General features: G+C 29.4%; 1 protein-coding gene across 7 annotated transcripts in view; it reads right to left on the reverse strand.

Annotated features, from left to right (window-relative positions):
• The window catches only part of fbl (pantothenate kinase 3 fbl), a 171,368-nt gene that overhangs the window by 98,359 nt on the left and 50,625 nt on the right, over nt 1-22,384 (reverse strand). Inside the window, exon 1 of one of the 7 annotated variants that reach the window (XM_075365512.1) lies at nt 17,850-17,868. The exons of 4 other annotated variants lie outside the window; for them this stretch is intronic. The gene's annotated coding sequence lies outside the window, so the exon portion shown is untranslated. Of the gene's footprint in view, nt 1-2,734; nt 2,939-3,125; nt 3,214-17,849; nt 17,869-22,384 lie in introns of those variants that run through there. 2 more of the 7 variants (XM_075365511.1, XM_075365510.1) reach the window with 2 other exon arrangements.

Raw genomic sequence — 22,384 nt, forward strand, 5'->3', positions numbered from 1 at the left:
ATTACATCAAATAGTTCTACGCTCGCAGAAATTCTTTAAAGTGTAATCTATCTGTTCCAGAGACGAATAAAAGCAAAATAAAATAGTACATATAACGTGCGTTTTCTAGTGCGCATATTCTAAGCGCGTACAAATCAGCAATATGCTATTTTATTTGATCGCTGATAACACAGTCTGCTGACGATTTCCAGATAAACTACATAACATCTAATAAAAAGTAACGAATTCAAAATGTTTAATTTGAAAAAAAAACTGTAGTCGGTAAGGCTTTTAATTACAATACTTAAAAGAGTACATTATTATTAGCAAAAAATATAACGGACCGATCTCAGTTAAAAGTAAAGTATACAACGATGAAGAATTATCAAGCAGGAGGGAAGGTAAGTGTATTTATAAAAATAAACGCGCAAGTCCATAAAAGAAAATTAAAATGAGGAAAGACTAATTCAAAATTTTGATACAGTACCTATCATATCCGATCGATTCACAAGGTATTGCACAAGTCTTTGGGATATCTATTGTAGCTTTCTTGAATCAGAGCCTTTACAGCTGCATCTGATGATCGTTAAGTAGACATACGGCTTTTTAAATCCCTAAAGAGGATACGTTTCATTACTATATGATAGTATTCATACGACTACAACAGACTGCTATATGTTAGACGAAGGTCAATTGTTGTTCGATGATCAGATCGTGGGGTTTGAAGTACTTTTAATTTCGAGTTGATATCTGTATTTTATAAATGAAAAAATAAATCGTTATAACACATTATTAGTATTATTATTTATAGCCGGGCCACAATACTCGTAAACTATAAACTTCCTACACAGGAATCCTGGGTCGTTCTGATCCGTAACTTCAAAACAATCAGTTACGTAATAGTAACACAGCGCCTATAAAAGCGTGTTCTCTAAGAATACGATAAAAAATTCTGAGTAACAAAATAAAGCATTTATTTTAAAAACCACAAAGTATAAGGAAGAGATCGATGCAAAATACTCTTACTTTGGCGGTACGTAAAGATCGATACGAAATACGCTACGTTAAATTCCTTTTAATCAGAACATATGTTACTTTTCTGAGAATTCATAACGTACACTAAATAAAAGAGGAAACTAATTAAAAGGCTAACTAAATTCTTGTTACGGGAGAACACCCCGTAACAAGAATTCATCAAAAGTATGATGCGCAGAAATATTTCCGCAGGAAAATTTCACGAGTAAAATAGAAATCTGACTTACAATTAACTACCTCTTTTATCAAAAGTTTTAAACGTGGAGCGATCCAGGACAAGGTCGATCGGCAACCTCTGATGAATTACGAGTAGGCACACTATTGCTGTTGATGCCGCACAAACGCAAAATTATTTAGTTATACACTTCTAACCGAAAATTTTGCTTGCGACATTAAAAAAATGCTTTTTAGCAGAATTATTTTTCGTTAGTCCGTAATCAACCGATAAACATTTTAAAGAAAGTTAAAAACTACATAACTCTACAAAAAGAATGTTTAAAATCGCATCAAATAACATTATATTGTACACAAAGAAATTACAATTTCTGGTATTATACGATACAACTTTTAATTTGTAGTTATTACTCTTACTAAACGATTGAAATGTATTATAATTTTAAGTCTTTGGGATATCCGATGCGGCTATATTTTATTAACAAGGACATGCACCTGCATCTCTTGTTTGTGAATTGACAATTAAATTCTCTATCTAACCGATAGCGGGCAAGAATTAGAATTGTAAAAACTAAAATGTGACCGGTACGGTTAAGGATCTTTTATAAACCTCCAAATTATATACGTTAATATCTCGATAATTAAAATCAGACAACTTTGTAAAACGTACACGGTATCCATCCCAAATCGGTTAATTAAAATGAAGAGCGCGCTGTACCTTCATAGAACCTCTTACTTATTTATTAATACCTATATAGAACCCCTGTTGTATTTATCTCACAAAAGATTACAGGGTTAGCGTTTGTAATAAACATGTTTTCAAGAAAACGGTTTCTTTGAAATCTCTATACGACTGATCGCAACAAAATTGCGATCCAAAGGGATTGCGACAATTAAGTTAGAAATAATTTGTCATTCAATGACATTAACTCTTACGATTAATGTCATATTTAATTAGTGAAATTAATTCGATAGAAAACAAAATTAAATAGCGAAAATGAAAAAATTCCCGAAGCAGTCTAAAATTTTCTAAGCGCTCAAAGTCAACTTTTACATCATAATAATAACAACTTCAACAATTATTCAAAATCTAAGCGACAATTAGGGGACACAACATACACAAATATATCCTTCATTAGTACGCATATATTCTAATAATTGAAAGTTAACACTAGATTTAAAATGTCTTTCTCCCAAAATAAAATTAATACGAGATAAAAAAGAACTTTATTAACCTGTTAGCAAATCTTTATAAATATCTTTCTTTTAATTAATAAAAAAATTATTTATTTATTTTTTTCATAATTAATCAAGTCGATAAATAAAGTGAATCGATTCAACATTGAAATAATTAGAACTTAATTTTTAATAAGCGTAAAAAAATCAAAAGTTATTTTATCATTTCAAATCTGTATAACCGTTACATAAACCTTCAGTAATTAATTATTATTTAAATATGTTACTTTAGAATTGCTTCTTACAAATGTGTTGCTTATTAGTTAAATTAAAACAAATAAAGTAATAACAATATTAAAAAATTACTTACGGCTGTTAACAAATGTTATTGAAGTAACAGTTCAAAATAATAAAATTACTGTTTAAAAACCAATATTTATAAAGATTACAAAAGAAAAATTATCGAATAGAACATGAAAAAAATCATGCACTATACGGCTGTACAAAACAACTTCAAAATGAGTGAACGATGGATGCTATACAAATAACTTATCGATAATAGATATACACATTATGAAATATACTGAGATGAGAATATAGAAATAATAATGCCATCGCAAACAATCTCTTGTTGTAAATCAATAATTACTTTTTGTTTAACAATTATAAACTATTCAAGGTTATCTTTTCAAATAACCAAAGATAAATGAATTCTTATTTTTAAAACACGTGAAATAAATAAAAAATGTTACTGAACTGACCGTGAACTTATGAATATACGTCAATGTGATTGTTCTAAGTTAAGACGACTCCAACAACTGAATATTGAAAGGCCAGTTACAGGTTTATGTATTCAACTCGAACCTTTTGTATGCTAATTACCAGAAAAAAAAAAGAACTCATTTGTTCGGTTTTATAAACGTACACATTTAAGGGGCAAATAAAGCATTGTTAAAAAATAAATGTTACAACTGAATGAGAAAAATATGGATAAATATAAACTTATAAAAAAAGAATCTATAAAAAGTAATTTCCACAACAAAAATTATTAGAACAGATAACAATAAATAAATATTCATAACATTGATGTTCTCCACTCATTATCTTATTACAATGGTTAATAAAAATGAAGAATAATAATATAAATGAAATCGTAAGTGGATTTTCCTAATTTCTACCTCGATGCGATTAAATAACAAAGATATATTCAAGTAAATATGATTACACATGCTCTAACACGTTTATAAAAATAATATTAATTAGTAATAATAGACTTCCTTTTTACTTCCCATTACATAACAATCATCGCTAAAGAAAAATTCCCTAAGTAGTCTCATATTTATTTTACGTACACAAAAGTTAGTTTTCACGCTATAATAATAACTTCAACAACGATGGGAAATAAATCAAACACAAATATGTCCTTCATTAGTATGCGTATATCCTGAAAATTGGAAAGTTATCAGGAGAACTCGAGATTTTTTTCTCTCAAAATAGGATTACAATTAGCCAACAAAGTACTCTATTAATCCGATAGATTTTATGATAATTTTTTTAACTGATAAATAAATAATTTTATTTTCACAATAATTTACATAAACAACTTCAATAAAATTAAATACTAAGCGCACACAAATACAATCGAAACAAAAAATGAATTGTACCAAAGTGCAAATAAGAAATACATATTCTTCAAAATAAACCATCACACATGAAAACAAAATAAAACACACAATCACGCAACTTCGACAAAGCTCAGAAACTAAAAACAATGCCTTAGAAATACAAATATTACATCTAAGAATGACGGTAACATATGAGGAAGTATTTAGAAAATATTACCAACCAGCCAATTATGTCAAATTATTTTGTAAACATTCCGATGATTCAGTAATGCGATTCATATTACAACAGTACTAGTATGTTGTGCCACGGTTTTATTTGTGGCGCATCAACTCAAGTAAATCATAATCATAAAATTTTAATCTATAATTTTATACGCTCCCTCTATGAATCATGAGACCTTGCCGTTGGTGAGGGAGCTTGAGTGCTCAGTGATACAGAATAGCTGGACCGAAGGTGCGACCATATCGCAAGTATCTGTTGAGAGCCAGATTAAGGAATGATTTCTGAAAGAGGGCAGCAGCTCTTTCAGTAGTTGTTAAGGGCGTAGGTCAGGACGACTTAAACGGCCATATTAACATCACTCAGTCCTCAGAGTACTGCTGAAAGCAATGGAAAACTACAGCTGCTTTTTTTTTCCAAGAAAATGTAGCTCTCTGCATTTTCATATAGCAATGATGGAGACGCCTTCCTTGGTAAAATATTCCGGAGGTAAACTAGTCTCCTGGTCGGATCTCTGGATGGGGACTACTAAGAAAGGGGCCACCATAATATTAAAAAATAACATTCTGCGAGTCAGAGTGTGGAATGTTAGAATTCTAAAAATGGTCGGTAGGTTAGAAAATTTAAAGAGGGAAGTAGGTTAAATGTAGATGTAGAAGGAATTACTGAGGTTCAGTGGAAAGAGGAAAGTGACTTTTGGTCAGGTGATTTTAGAATAATTAACTCGGCATCAAATAACGGGCAGGCAGGAGTAGGTTTCATAATGAACTAAAAGATAGGGAAGAGAATAGAGTATTTCAAAAAGAATAGCTATATGTCATTGTAGTAAGGATAAAATCAAAACCTAAGCCGATAATGATTGTTAACATCTGTCTATATGCCTACAAGTGCCCAGTTGATGATGAGGTAGAGTGTGCATACAAAGAAATTGATGAAGCAGTTAAACACATAAAAGGGGATGAAATTTAATAATAGTTGGAATGCAAGCAATGGAAAAGGCAAGGAAGGAAATATAGTGGGTGAATACAGGCTAGGCAAAAGAAATGTCAGAGAGGACTGACATATTGAGTTTTGCGTGAAGTATAATTTAGTAATTGCCAACACCCAGTTTAAAAATCATAATAGAAGAATATACACATGGAAAAGGCCAGGTGATACTGCAAGGTATCAAATAGATTATATCATGTTAAGCAAAGATTTAGAAATAAACTCGCTGACTGCAAAACTTACCCTGGAGCAGACATTGATAGCGACCATAATTTTGTGATAATGAAATGTAGATTGGGGTTTAAAAGCCTGAAGAAAAGGTGTCAGATGAATCGGTGGAATTTAGAGAAGCTTGAGGAAGATGAGGTAAAGAAGATTTTTGAGAAGGACATCGCAAGAGGTCTGCGTAAAAAAGATAAGGTAGAAAATGTAGAAGAAGAACGAAAGAATGTTAAAAAGGAAATTCTTAAATCAGCAGAAGCAAACTTAGGCAGAATAAAGAGAACTGTAGAAAACCTTGGGTTACAGCTAATGGATGAACGTAGAAAATATAAGAATGCTAGTGATGAAAAAAGTAAAAGGAACTATAGACAATTAAGAAATACTGCAAACAGAAGTGCAAACTAGTGAAAGAAGAGTGGATTAAAGAAAAGTGTTCAGAAGTGGAAAGAGAAATGGACATTGGGAAAATAGAGGGAGCATACAGCAAAGTTAAGGAAAATTTTGGGGTACATAAATTAAAATCCAATAATGTGTTAAACAAAGATTGTACACAGATTTATAATACGGAAGGTAAAGTCGATAGGTGGGTGGAATATATTGAAGAGCTATAGGGAGGAAATGAATAAGAAAATGGTGTTATAGAGGAAGAGGAGGAAGTAGAAAAGGATGAAATGGGAGAAACAATACTGAGATCTGAATTTAAGAGAGCATTAAACGATTTGAATGGCAGAAAGGCTCCTGGAATAGATGGAATACCTGTAGAATTGCTGTGCAGTGCAGGTGGGGAAGCGATTGATAGATTATACAAACTAGTGTGTAATATTTATGACAAAGGGGAAGTTCCATCAGACTTCAAAAAGAGTGTTGTATTCGTGATACCAAAGAAAGAAGGAGCAGATAAATGTGAGAATACAGAACAATTAGCTTAACTATCCATGCATCAAAAATCTTAACTAGAATTCTATCCAGAAGAATTGAGAGGAGAGTGGAAGAAGTATTAGGAGAAGACCAATTTGGTTTCAGGAAAACTACATGGACAAGGGAAGCAATTTTAGGACTCAGTTTAATTGTAGAAGGAAGATTAAAGAAAAACAAACCAACATACTTGGCATTTATAGACCTAGAAAAGATATTTGATAACATAGACTGGAATAAAACGTTCAGCATTTTAAAAAAATTAGGGTTCAAATACAGTGATAGAAGAACAATTGCTAACATTTACAGGTACCAAACAGCAATAGTAATAATTGAAGACCATAAGAAAGAAGCCATAATAAGAAAGGGAGTCTGACAAGGATGTTCCCTATCCCCCATTACTTTTAATCTTTTCATAGAACTAGCAGTTAATGATGTTAAAGAACAACTTAGATTCGGAGTAACAGTACAAGGTGAAAAGTTAAGATGCTACGATTTTCTGATGATATAGTAATTCTAGCCGAGAGTAAAAAGGATTTAGAAGAAACAATGAACAGCATGGATGAAGTCCTACACAAGAACTACCACATGAAAATAATCAAGAACGAAATGAAAGTAAGGAAATGTAGTAGAAATAATGAAGATAGACCACTGAATGTGAAAATAGGAAGAGGAAAGATTATGGAGGTAGAATAATTTTGCTATTTGGGAAGTAGAATTACTAAAGATGGACAAAGGAGTGACATAAAATGCCGAATAGCACAGGCGAAATGAGCTTTCAGTCAGAAATATAATTTGTTTACATCAAAAATTAATTTAAACGTCAGGAAAGGAATTTTGAAAGTATATGTTTGGAGCGTCGCTTTATATGTAAGTGAAACTTGGACGATCAGGGGTATCTGAGAAGAAAAGATTATAAGCTTTTTTGAAATGTGATGCTATAGGAGAATGTTAAACATCAAATGGGTGGATAAAGTGACAAATGAAGAGGTGTTGCGGCAAATAGATGAAGAAAGAAACATTTGTAAAAATATAGCCAAAAGAAGAGACAAGAGGCCAAATTAAGGCACTCTGGAATAGTTGCTTTAATATTGGAGGGACAGGTATAAGGAAAAAATTGTGTAGGCAGGCAACGTTTGGAATATGTAAAACAAATTGTTAGGGATGTAGGATGTAGGGGGTATACCGAAATGAAACGACTAGCACTAGATAGGGAATCTTGTAGAGCTGCACCAAACCAGTCAAATGACTGAAGACAAAAAAAAATTTTATATGGGATGTTACATGATGATTAACAGTGATATATCAGATAATTAATCTTGTGCTTTTAAGTATTTTTAATGTTTTTACAAATTTAGCAAAGTCTTTAGAAATCTTACAGGCTAACACAACATTTAAATATTATTATTAATTGAAAAAACAATGAATAACATGTAATATTCTCTATTATGGGGCTAAATCGGCATGCGGTTTTAAAAGTAAATGTAACAACGGTTTAAATAATGTATGCATGATTTCAATTAGATTACTAACGCAGATAACGATATCATTCTCTGGTTGTAGATTAATATCACCTGCTGCCTATCTCTATGTACCCAAACTGGCCTTATGCTTCTAAATATCAATCGTTCTAAAATGTTTATTGTTAGATACTATTTTGGTTGAGTTATGACTTAACAATGAACTCATAGGGTACAGCTTCTTTTATCACATCCTTAATGCTTGTCTTGATAGTTTTAGATAATCAACAGCATCAGCTGTCATTAGAATGGAACCCACAGATACCAATAACAGAAGATGACCACAAAAAAATACATAAAGCACATCGACATGGATTTTAAAAATGTCAGAGGGATGATGAAAAATAGTGTAACATTCATTAATCGGAGTATGGATAACTAAAAAAATCAGACAACAATAAAAATAGGGTCATCAATAACCAGATGAAAGAATATAGTAATGTTTTTACAGGAGCTAAACGATTATCACAAGATAGGAAAGACATTATTACATCCAATTCTGGTTCTAGGAAACATCAAAAAAGGGATTTAGATATTATTAGAGAAATTCAATTATTACTGATTAGAACAAACATGTTTTTGAAGCAAGTCAAAAACTAAAAATTCTAAGCCTAAAATGTTTGGACAACGATAAAGACTACTCCTAAAAATGAAAGATTTTTGTGATTTTTTAATTATCTTATACAGATAATATGTAATTATGTATATAGATAATAAGTAAAAAAAGATACTAACAACAAATTTAAAACTGACATTCAGTTGGATCCGTAAAATCAACCATTTAAACACACTAACATGGGTTATTAATAGATCTTTTAAACATATTAATGAACAAGAAATTGTCACAGAAACAATTTTTGGATACTTTAAGGAAAACAGAGTTTATGAATGGGGCCTTTGAATTATTCTCTGATAACTAAAACAGTTAATTTTATAAATATAGTAAACTTCAATGAAGGCAAAACTTTACGATTGTTTCTGCTAAATCAGTTATGGGCATAATGGTAAAAATGGTATATGTAACTCCAAAATTGTAAAGTCATAAAAAATATAGTTGTTAAAAAAAAAAATTTATTAATTTAGATATGTTTTAATTTAAAGTAATGATTTACGACCTAGAACTTACATCACAATAAAATAAATGAACAGTCATTGGATTAAACTAATTTTAAAATAATAACAAATAAATGCTTAATATTTGCTTGTCTACAATTTTTTTTTACTCATAATATTCAAATAAATTAATGATTTCATTAAAAAAAAAAAAAAACTATTTACAACATGAAAGTTATCATACCGATTTTTAAACAGTATTTTAACAATTTTAACTAATAATTTGCTTATTTATGATTTAATGAAAACAAATTTCTTCAAATATTATAATTTAAAAAAAGAGAATTGTAAAAGGAAGTATCTTTGTGAAACGGTTTCTGAAATAAACTATAAAACACAGAAACCTCTAAACCATAAAAAAGTTCAAAAACTAAAACCAGACAATTACTTCAATAGTTAAACACTTATCGCTAGTAGAAGTTAATCATCACTAAGGAGTTTGTAAAGTATAAATAAATGAAAGGAATTACAAGAAATAAATTACTAATCAACAAATAAACAATTATTACATGAAATGTTTCTACTGATGTTTATAGAATAAAAATTATTTATTTATCTTTCACTTGAATAGAGAAATGTGACAAAAGTTTTTTTTAAAAACAAGTTACTGACATCATTTCAATCTGTGTTTAAGAATCTTCTTATTACTTGTACATGATGGGCTAACAACCTTAGATAAATATTAGCATTAATTCCTATTTTTCCAGAATTGATGTAAAAGCTTTTTCAGTTTTACTCTCATGTCAAAAAATTAAAGAAATTAAAATCAATGCCCATTTAGTTTTAGATTTTTATCTTTTTTCGTGTAAACTATTTTTGAGTCCCGTTATGTTTCAAAATTTATAATAAAAAGATTCATTACAATTAATGTTAAATTTAAAATCAACAAATGCAATAACAGTCTAATAAATTGAAAATAATAACAAATCAAAATAAGTTTCAGAAGATGTAATATAATTATAAATATTATGACTACATTTAGAACCGCTTAACTAGTACTGAAGTACGTCACGAACAGACAGATTACGTCACAAATTTACGCAGTTAAAACAGTCATGACAAATTTAAATAAACAAATTTAAAAACAACATTCCACAGCAAGTGGCGTGCATAAAAAAAGTCAATAATCAAATAATAAAAGTTAATTATTTGTTAATGGATTCAATAATTTAATTAAAAAATAAACAATTTTTAAGAAATTAAAAACAAGTTTTTCAGAAAAAATACATAAAATATAAAAGAAAAGTATATATATATATATATATATATATATATATATATATATATAATTCTATGTAGGTCATTTATCTTGTAATATCATAGATAGAGCTACCAGTTTTACGCAATAACGAAGCCCAAGGCAAACATGTCAATCTTACTCGCATACTATATTATTTTTAAACGTATTACAATAGATTTTCCAAGAAATCACTGTCAATATTCTAAGCATAGTTTTCACTGCAATTTGTACTATTATAAATAAATGGTTTTTTCTAGATAATATAACCTTGAAAAGAAAATGATTTTATCACCTAAAAATTGTAATAAACAACAGAAAACAATTAAAATGGAGAAACGCTACTGTATTTAATAATTAGTATCAAAATTATTTCAGAAGTACCATTTATTACAGATTAAGGAAACAACAAGAAACAATATAAAAAAAGTATTATAAAATACTATTAAATCAGTAAATGCCAGAATGTTTCAAATTTATAATAAATGATAATGAGGAAAATAAGTTTTTTTTAACCATTGACATTAATAAAATAAATAAAATTAATGTTAATGAATTATTTTTTGCAATTAAATTTATTCTATTATATAAAGAGGAGAGGGCTTTTGTTTGTTCGGATAAACAAAAAAACTACTTGATCAATCGCAACCAAATTTTACCCATGTTTCATGATATAACTGGGAAGGATTTAATCTCGAAAAATCTCTAAAATATATATATGTATACATAAATAAATATATATTTTTCTAAAGTCAATACTTATAAGACCCATATTCCTCTGTACCAAAATATTATATTTTTTATAATCAAAAACCAACTTGAACAACCCATGTATAAAATTACAAAGTAAATGAAATGACACTTACCTTATTTTTTCTTTTCTTTATTCCAACAGCACTTTCACAGGAGATCCTGCATCATAAGTTGTATATAAATTATATAAAATTACTTATCGCATTACAATTTTTTTTTTTTTTTTAGAAAGAAAATTAAAATATTAATTATTAAAATGCTATCATAAGTACAAAACATGAAGTCAATTAAATAAAATAACTATATATATTTAAATATGATGTCAATTAAGAACTACAATATTATTTTTAAATTAAATTTAAAAATAAAATAATTAGAAAATATTTATACCATGTAACCTGGCCAGCCAATGTATACATTAGAGTGGATTTGAAATTATTTACATACATTCTGATTATATCTATTTTTATCTAAAAATGTGCTGCCATATTTTAAATGAAAATAGATGTAATCAGAATGTATATAAATAATTTCAAATCCACTCAATAATGTAACATTGGCTGGTCAGGTTACACGGTATAAATATTTTCTAATTATTTTATTTTTAAATTTAATTTTAATTTTTAATTCTTAATCGACACCATATTTAAATATAGGTAGTTATTTTATTTAATTGATTTCATGTTTTGTATATAAATATTTTATTCCATAAAAAAAATTGTTGTTTTATAGGTGATTCTATACAATTTATACACAACTGATTATGCGGGATCCCGCAAAAGCGCTATTGGAATAAAGAAAAGAAAAAAATAAGTGTCATTTCATTTACTTTGTAATTCTGTACTTGGGTTGATCAAGTTGGTTTTTTATTATAAAAAATACAATAAACATATATATGTAATAGTGGAGATTTCCCGGTTGTAGCACAAACTTTAATGAATTGTGAACTGTGAATGTCTATTACTATGTGAGCTGAGTTTAAACTGATTGATTATGAAAATTAAAAACCAATTTCTAATTTTTTTTTAATTTTTCTGTAACAAATGAAGAAATCAACCTGATCTTTGGTAAGTGTAATCTTCATGTCAATAAACCAATTTTCAGATTTTTGGAATTCAACCTTGAAATGGGATAAAGAAAGGTAAAAAAAAAAATTAAACAATATTGTAAATTTTCCATATCTTGCTTATAGTAAATTCATTAGTTTTGCCTTGCAAATATTCTTTAGATAAATATTTAAAAACCATTTTTTGGTTTTTTAATTCCAAGTTTTTTTAAGGGTGTGAAGGTATACAGAGTTGTGGTTCAACCAACACAGCTACTGCCACCGTTACTGTATGTGTGGCTGGCTGCACCTGCCTCCGGTTACTTGATTAAAAAAATAAAAAATAAAACTATTGACTGTTACGCGAAATGCAAGTAACCATATAGTGCAGGCAAAGCTGCAATGGGGAGCTATACATTTTTTAAACGGTATCAACTGCTTGGGGTTATTAACCAAAATTTTTCTTTGATCATTTCCTTCATAATTTTCTGCAAACAATATCTTTTATTTAAGAGATAACTGAATATCTCTGAAGAGATAATCAATTTTTCAGTATATATCTTTTACTGAAAAATTAATTTCAGCAATGTTTATTTACATATAACTTCAAATAATCCAGATAAATATGACAAAAACCTCACTATTAGAAATTTTTGTTTGCAATAAATTATTAGTTTTAAAACAAGTTCAAAAGGAGGAGGTTCTAAATTTTATTCATACAAAATTTTTTATGTATGTTCAGCCCTTAACTGTCCATGAAACAGACCATTTTGATTTTTTTATTTTGTAGAGAAAGTTCCTCATGTAAGATTTTTTTTATATGAAAAATTAAATTGTCTATATATTGTACACAAGCTAGTAGTAGTATTGTAGTAGCTTTTTAACATTCTTTCTCTTCATTACTTTTTTTATACTAATATGTAGGTTTCTTGTGTTTCTTCCAAATTATTTATTTTCATGTAGGAATGATTTTTATAACTGAATCTTAAAATGAAAATAAAATTAATACAATAACTTAAAAACAAAACAAACTTAAAAAACTGCACATCAAACTAAACTTTTTTTAAATCAAATTTTCTTTTCCTAATTTCCTTGTTGTTATAGGGAATAACAGGGAAAGAACTGCTACAACACATGGTCTCAGTTCTTTTAAAGCCTTAAAATTTCTCAGAGTTCTGTTCCAAAAACATAATTTTATCATTTATCTATATGTACACAAATGGCACTTATGTCAAAAATAATTCAACCTACAAACATGAAATTATAAGATAAGTTTCTGTTATGGGGAGTAATAAAAAAACACTGACATCTTGAGATGTGTACTGTTGATTAAATTTTATTACATTATTTTAAGCTTATAAAAATAATCTCATCTAAAATATAACTAGTAATTTTTTTTTTATTTTGAATAACTTCAACCCTAAAAACTGGATTTGTATAATTTTTTTTTAATATCATAACAGGTACCAGTTCAGCCATTATATAGACTGTAGGTTAACGTATAGGTTACAAACCCACCCGATGTTAAAACAGTGGTAAGGGATAAGCTTTTAAAAAAATGTTCTATTAAAATAGCTCAAAGTATGGGGATCATCCAAGTAGACCAAACTGACCGTGAATATTTTATATTTTTTTTAATAAGCCAAATCATAGGAGATTATTACAGAAAAGTAACTAACTTCATTTTTATCGCAGATGGATTAAATGTTAAGCTCTATGCAAACGCCAGTTAAATTTAACAACACTTCATCAGATTATTTAATATATAATAATTACACTGGTTATTGTTGTACAAATAAAAAAAGAAATGAAAGACCCTTAAAATTATAATAAACCAAGAAGTACAAAAAAGTAACAATAGTAAACTTTTAATATACACTTAACGTTTGTAATCTATGTATAATTTTTTCACAGGAGACAAAAGTATTTAATTTATTAACAGTAATCAATTAACACAGATATTAAAGAATATTTCACATATTTAACTTCTGAAGATAATGAGGAAGATAGAGTTTTACAGTCCAAGGAATTAAATCTTTAATATCACTCCTGAGTATATTTGTTTCTGCTCCCTTGCACACGTAACAGAGATTCTATGTATTTAGTCTTTAAATTCATCGCTAGGAACCAGCCCATACTTATTAACTAGCTTCTTTTATACACAGATTTGTGTTGTCATCTATGGGGAACACTCTTAACCAAATTACAAAGAAATAAAGTGACCTGTTTTTACGTAAATGATATTTATTTTTAAAAAAAGCGATTAGCTCCAGTTTAACCTTATGTTTTCACTGTGTGAAATTTTATTTTACAGAGCGTTATTTCTTGGCCTTAAGCTATAGGTTTTCTTTACTCGTGTGAATTTCTCTTAAAATATTCTCTGATTGTCAGTAATATTTTGATAATAGAATATTTCTACAAGTAAAATTTTATAAATTTTAATATGTAAATTTTAGCAAACCAGTAGCAAAATCATCACTGTAGAACAATTAAATTACTATTTAAAGAAGATTTAGTACTTGAGATTTAAATGCGATAAAGTGGAATTGACCATGCGAAAAATGGTTGGATACAAGCATAGATGAAATGGTTTTAGTTTTGCTCTGATATTATTAATAGCAAACATCATATAAGGTAAGAAAAACATTTTACTCAAGTGTACATATTTTTCTGATGGTACTCTTTTCTAATGTAATGCTTCAATTTTAAAATTAGTAATGATGATAACATTAGAGGTTATTGTGTTTGTGCAGTTTTTTTTTGGTCATATGTAACCATAATTCTAAAATTTGATGTACTAAACTACATTAAGCAGAATATTCCAAAAACTGTTAATCTAACTTAGTGAATAGATTATTTTATAAAATAATAAATATAAATAAAAATCTCTTTCAGCACGCTGGAAGGTGGAGGTAGATTTCACCTATGCTAAGTAGGGTATAAAAAAGATTTCCACCTTAGTTAAGAAAAACTTCAAATTTATTCAATGACAACGGTTGCATCTGAAAAATGTTTCATATGTTTAGCATACAACAAGACCCATCTTACAATTCCAGCAATATTTTGGTCATCCCTTGCCATAAGGGTTGGTCATATCAAAAATTGTCTCGGAGAAAAGTTTTAGGTAATGTTTAGAGGACTAGCGACCACTTTAAATAGATCTGATATTGCGCCTATTAAGGAAGGTATGATTTTTTTCTTCAAAACCCCATTTTTTCCACCCACTGGGCCAATGGTTGGTGATATCAAAAAATTTTACATAATAAGGCAGTTATAACGATATTTTGTTTTTTTGAAAAAGCCCCACCATTTCCACCCCTATGGTCCGATTTTGATGTTAACAAACTCGAATGAGATATTGGGATGAGTTATTTTTAAGAACAATTTGAAAGTGATTGGCGCAAATTACAGCAGTTATGTCCACAAGAAAGTGAAATTACATACATACATATATATATATATATATATATATATATATATATATATTTATTTTTCTAAAATTGATCCTTTCAGAAATCATATTGCTCTGCACTATACAAATTATATTAATCCAATCAATCCAAGTACAGAATTAATAAAATAGAATAACACCTACCTTAATCCGTAATCCAAACAAGAGCGCTTTCATGAGTACCTCGTATCATCAGTCGCTCTATAATTTTTCAAATCTTTCATTGCAAATTTTAATATGTAATTTGCAACGAAAGATTTGAAAAATTATAGAGCAACTGATGATGAAGGTACTCGCAAAAGCATTCTTGCTCGGATTATGGAATGAGATAGGTGTCATCCTATTTTATTTTATTAATTCTGTACTTGGATTGGGCGAATTAATATAATATATATTTAGATATAATTATATAAATGTATATATAAACTTTTACGCTGATGGTGGATTTGGGGTCTGGCAGATGTGAAACGTGAAGATATGTTAAAATTTTCTGGAAGTTGAATCACGGTACCTATTACAATAGTAGCTTTATTATGAAATCGAGCTAAAAGCTTTACAGAGAACAGAATGAGCAAGTAATCAAATTAAAGGCGAGAAAATTTTATTTTTAAAAAACCCTGTCCAATGCAGGTACATTTAAAGCTACCATTTAAAGCCTTACGCTGAAAGAATTTGAAAGATGCTGGCAGAAGAAGATGCTTCTTTAGAGGAAGAAAATAAAACAAAAAGACCTGTCTGAAAGAACTTACTGCAAAAAGGCAAATCTAAGATTTGCACTTAATGTGTAGAACGTTGCATATTCAGCGTAAGGCAATAGTTGACGGTAGAAATCTACAAAGAATGGAGAATTAGGAAGGACTTAAGATGCTGATATTAACTTCATAAAGAAGTTAAAAAAATCAAACAGGTAACAAACAAGTTATTTTTTTAAAAAATCAGCTAAACAAAAATTTTTTTCTAGTAGGCTTTTAAGTTCTTTTCTATGTTAAAATAGATAAATAATTTTTGTAGTAATGATAAAAATCTTAAAAACAATGAGTCTTACTGCTAATTTAATTATTTTTTATCTTATATTTAATCATTTTCACACTAAAAAGATTATAATGCCAACCTCTGTAGAGGAGTGATGCATATAATTTTGGGGATCAGTATTAACTCTTATTATAATTAGAGTAGATAAAAACTGGCAAGAAATTACTTTAAAATTCTAAGCATACATTCACACAAACATTTTCCATTATAATTCAGTTGTTTGAGGTCTGATTTGAAAACAAGATTTCAATTTATTCACTATGAAACGGTTAAAATTTGATTAATATTTACTCTGTAATAATAATCACAAAGTTCTTTGCTAAAATGAAGTGAAAAATTATGATTGCCAACATTTTGAAATTTATAAACGTAAAATTTCCATGATTGTTTATTATGTAGGAAATATTAATTTAAAAAGTCATGACAAATTTTCATTAAAATGACACTACTGATTGTGGAGATATAAAGTTCTATTTGAAAACACAGAATGGGGGACAAACAGATAAAAAGGTGTGTAACAGACTTATATAGGCATCTTTTTTCTTGTATTTATTTTAGGAACGTATTACCAAACTATTGGATTACCTTTTTCATATACATTTATACATTGTATATATCTTACATACAGATATAAACTTTTCTTTTTTTTTAAAAAAAAATCCAACAAAAAATATGCCCAAAAAACTTTCCTAAATGTCTTCCTAAAAAAACTTTCCTAAATATGAAAAGATATATTAAAATATCAAATTGAAAATCTTCTTGTTTTGAAGTCTGTCGCAAAATGAACACACTCATATACACACAAACATAAAAACAATGTATAATATATACACATATTACTTCAACAAAGAAATAATTACTGCAGTAAAAAAAAAATAAAAAATAAATAAATCAATCAATAAGTCAAAAATACAATTTTCATGAATAATACTACTACTTATCTTTTGAAGAACAGAAGTAGAAACAATATGTTATCTAAATAGAAAATTTTTAATTAAATTCTACAACAAACTATCACTCAAAATGTAATCCTGATTAAACAAGAAAATTTAACTACAATGATTATAAGTTAATTAATGAGTGATGAGCAGGAAGCAGATAAAATTAACTAACTTAGAGACTGGTTTGTAGCAAACACATAGAACTGAAGGGGGGGAAACCCCCAGGAAATGATGTTTATAATAAAATAAACATAAATACATTGTAGTATGCGATGGTGAATACGTGATAGTGTTATGCTCTTCAGGGCTTTAACTCAACAATATTAAGCATGATTACGTTGGAAAAATCAGTTTAAAAAACCTGAGTAAAATTAAGTATAAACAAGAATAAATCTTTTAATACCACTCCTCTACTTATACTTACAAAATCAGATCACTCGTAAATTCATTTTTGAGGATGTTACAGAAAATAATATTTTTAAAAACCCACAAAGAGAAAGATTTGAATTACGTTAAAACAATTACAGAATCGTTATAAAAAAACCATTCGTGTATCAAGAAATGCTTTAGGATATTTTAGCTCATTTGAACTATTGCAATCATTATTGCAAACTGATATGTAATACGTATGAATTTTGTCACAAAAATAAATTCCCTGAGTTAATCATATGCATCATTAGCAAATTATGTATCATTACATAATGATCATTAGCAAATTAGCGCCTGCAATATACATGCACAACAATACAAGTAATTACAACAATACAAGTAATTGTTATTGAATATATATATATATATATATATATATTCATTATCTTACCATGGTAGATGTTAAGAAGTTTTAACTAACTAGTATATACACACAAATAATTTTTTTTTAATTTTATATTTTAAACTATAAATTTTAATTTATAATTAAGCATAATTTACATAATTATGCCTGCTGATGGTGGAGTAAATCTATGAAAGTACTAAAGATAGGTGAGTGTTCTTATCTTTTATTTGAACTGTATCTGGTAGATTTAAATATTTATTTTTAAAATAATTGTTTATATATATTTTTTAAATCAATTCTTTTAAGAATCATACTTCTCTGTATTATACACAAATATTTATTTTATTTTATTAGATCAACCGAAGTACACAATGTTCTGTACAGTAATTCTGTACTTTGGTTGATCTAATAAAATAAAATATATATGTATATATAATATTAATAAACATCCTAGCAGTATAAAATTTAAATTTTAACATAAGTTACCGTTATATAATAAGGCTATAATAATACCATTTTATAATATTGCAAAATTTTTAAACGAGAATGTAAAATTAAAAAATAATTATAATAAAAAAAAAAAACAAATTAGAATTGGCAAATAAGTTGATAAAAATAAAATTAGAAGAAAAAGATAAATTAATATAATTTGATATCAAAGATTTGTAAACTAACATATCTGTAAATAGATAAAATAAAATTAATACAAAAATACTTATTAAAAATAATGTAAAAAATGTTGATCAAATAATAATGTTACTTGAATTATGTTTAAATCAGAATTATTTTCAAATTTGACATATATACTAAAATGGGTTCATCGTTTAGTAACATAATGCCAGAAATTTATTTACAAAGTATGAAAGATATAAAGTAAATCGAATTCACAAGGCACATAAAATAAAACTATTGACAAGATTCATAGATGATATTTTTTTTTTCTTGAATTTTTACGGGCATCGACTACTAAGGTCATTAGCCCTCATCACGTTCCTAGAAAGAATTAGTATCACCATCAGGATCGTCATATGTAAGGGTGTAAAGGGCCCTTACATTTTATTTAAAAGCACAAACTACACAAAACATTAAGACACAAATAACAAAGATAAACACAACACTTAGGGCCCCGATATTAAAAATTGAGATGAAATTCTCAATGGACATGAAAATAAAAATATATGTCTATACAATACCATTTTCTTCTTCTACCAAACTCGTTTATTAGTTTGTTTAAGCACCCTCGGGGCGACCAGAACCGCCGTTGAGCAGTATATCAGTCACGCCAGGGTGCCGTGGCAGTTGACTCTCCTTATTAACAGGCATCCATTGCGCTTACCCATAGCCTTGCGCCCTCAGTGCACCCTTGAGGGTCCCCCATGCCATCATTGGACACACCCTGACTCACTGCTCTTGAATGCAGACGAGCCAGGGTGGCCTAGGCAAGAGGGCTACCTCCCGTCACTATAAGTGCCACGCTTCGAGACTCCCATATACAAATAAACTACCACTTAGAGACTCTTTAACACAGCTTTAAATTTTTCACTTTTACAGACTTCTAAGAAGTCCACTGGCGTGTAAATAAGCAACTATCTTTTCTTCATTTCCATTATCCAGATCAGCAGTAATATCATTTCTTAGACGGAACCTCTTTCTGAGGTCCTCATATATTGAACACTCTTCTATTAGATGCTTAATTGTAAGTGTTTTATTGCAAACACCGCACATTGGTCTCTCTTCGCCGGTTAACAAATATGAATTTTTTAATCGCATGTGACCGATTCTAAGTCTGGTCACAGCTACTTGTTCACGGCGAGTCAACTTAAAGTCGCTTTTCCATTTATATGGAGAAGTTTTTATTGAGTTTAATTTTGTATTTAAACTCCTCTAATCAGTATTCCACTTGTTTCTTACTATGTTCGTTAGACGGTTTTTAACATCTGTCACTCTTACAGGAAATGCATCAAAATCATCGCAGACTGTTGCCTTTCTGGCAGCGTCGTCTGCGCTTTCGTTACCTGTAATACCAGCATGCCTTGGAGTCCATATAAATACACATCGCTGTCCTTGTTGCTTTAAAACGTATAAAATTGACAGGATGTTTGAAATTTTGAAATTAGGACATCCTTAATGTTTTTGTTCCGAATTGCAACAAGTGCACTTAGAGAATCGGAACATATTAGCACTCTCTCTTTGCAATAGTATTCTGTGTAGCGAAGAGCTTGCAGAATGGCAGTAAGTTCTGCCGTATAAACACTGGCCATATCTGGCAGTTTCCAAAAGTGGGCCTCTCCATTTACATATATGGAGCATCCAACACCATGTTTGGTTTTAGAGGCGTCAGTATAAATTCTGATATGTTCTTCATAGTTACTGACGGTGGCTAAAAATTCCTGTTGGATGATCACTGCTGGCTTCTTTTTTATTTCTTCCTGACAGAGATCCAACCTTGCATTTACCACTGGCAAAAGCCATGGCAGTATTTTTCTTGTGGAAATTGCTAGTGTCTCAGGAATAGCAATTTCGTATTTTCTTCTTAATTTGTGGTACCTAATTCCGGCTGGTCTGGAATAGGTAGTACGACGTTCGTATAATGCAGCCATAGGATAATTCGTAAACAATTTATTATTTATATGAGCAGGGAGAGCCCATACATTTGCTGCATATCTTAACAAAAGGATCTCTCTTCTATAATGTAGTGGCATTATCCGGCTTCGGACATTAGGCTATTCGCCGGACTTGTGCGGAAAGCGCCTGTTGCATATCTTATTCCGCTATTATGAACTACGTCTAACTTTCTTAAATGCGACTTTCTACCGGATGAATATACGATACATCCGTATTCTAGTTTAGATTGAACCAATGGTTTATACAATCTCAATAATATCTCTTTATCTGAGCCCCAGTTAATGTTCGATAAACATTTTATAATGTTTAGGGTTTTTTTGCATCTATCACTCTAGTCCTGTATGTGTAATCCCCACGTAAGGGATTTATCCAATACCGGTCCTAAAAATCTCACATTCTCTTTGTATTGTATTGGATCATTGCCAATTCTCAACGTAGGACTTTGATGAGGAATTCTCTTCCTGCAGAAGTGTACACAGCACGTTTTTTCTGGTGAAAATTGGAATCCATTATTCCTCGCAACTTCATTTAAGGCGTCAATCGCCCGTTGCAGTTTGTATTTCATCATAGCAGTCTTGTTGCTGGCATACACAATTGCCAAATCATCAACATAAAATTTTTACATTAAAATCATCAACATTAAAATTATTTAAAAATTTTAATAATTTTTGCTGATTTCTACTGGAATGGCTAATATCAATTTGTTAATGGCGATCATAAACAAGGTACCGCTCAACGGCGAACCTTGCGGTATGCCATTTTCCAAGATTCTTTCAGATGAATATTCATTGTTGACGCGTACTTGGAAGGTACGGTCATTCATATAGTTGCTGAGCAGTACTGGCAGATTGCCACGAATGCCCCAGTCATATATCTGGAGCATTATACCATAACGCCAGGTCATATCGAAAGCCTTCTGCAGATTGAAGAAGACTCCAACGCAATGCTTCCTTGTAATAAAGCTGTTATATACAATGTTCTCATTTGATCGGTGGTAGAATGGTATTGTCGAAAACCTGCTTGATATGGTGATATCAGGTTTTCTTTTTCCAAAACCCAGACGAGTCGATTATTAATCATTTTTTTGAGTATTTTTCCCATAGCACACGTCAAGGAAATAGGACGATAGCTATTGGGATCTGTTAAATTTTTTTTTTTCTTTGGTACTGGAACAACATGAGCTTTTTTCCACTGCTGCGGGTACATTCCATCCCGCCATATTTGATTATTCAATTCTAATAATCTGCGTTTTGCAGTGGTATTCAGCTGCCTGATCATATTATAATGGATTTCATCCGGACCAGCAGCTGTATTAACTGCTTTCTCCAACACTTTCATGAATTCTTCAATTTTAAATGGTACATTATATGAGTAATTATACTCAGTTCTGAAATTTAGTAGACCTTCAAGTTCTTTTTTCGCTCGAAAATCTTCTTCGTAGTTAGCCGTTTTGCTGGCTTTCTCGAAGTGATTGGATAATAACTCTGCAATTTTGTTAGGAGTGTCTTTAATTTCATCTTCATCTTGAAGGCTAGTTATGGGAGCAAAATTTTTACGCC

This window comes from Lycorma delicatula, chromosome 5 (genome assembly GCF_047948215.1).
Source record: "Lycorma delicatula isolate Av1 chromosome 5, ASM4794821v1, whole genome shotgun sequence".
Classification (NCBI taxonomy): Eukaryota; Metazoa; Arthropoda; class Insecta; order Hemiptera; family Fulgoridae; genus Lycorma; species Lycorma delicatula.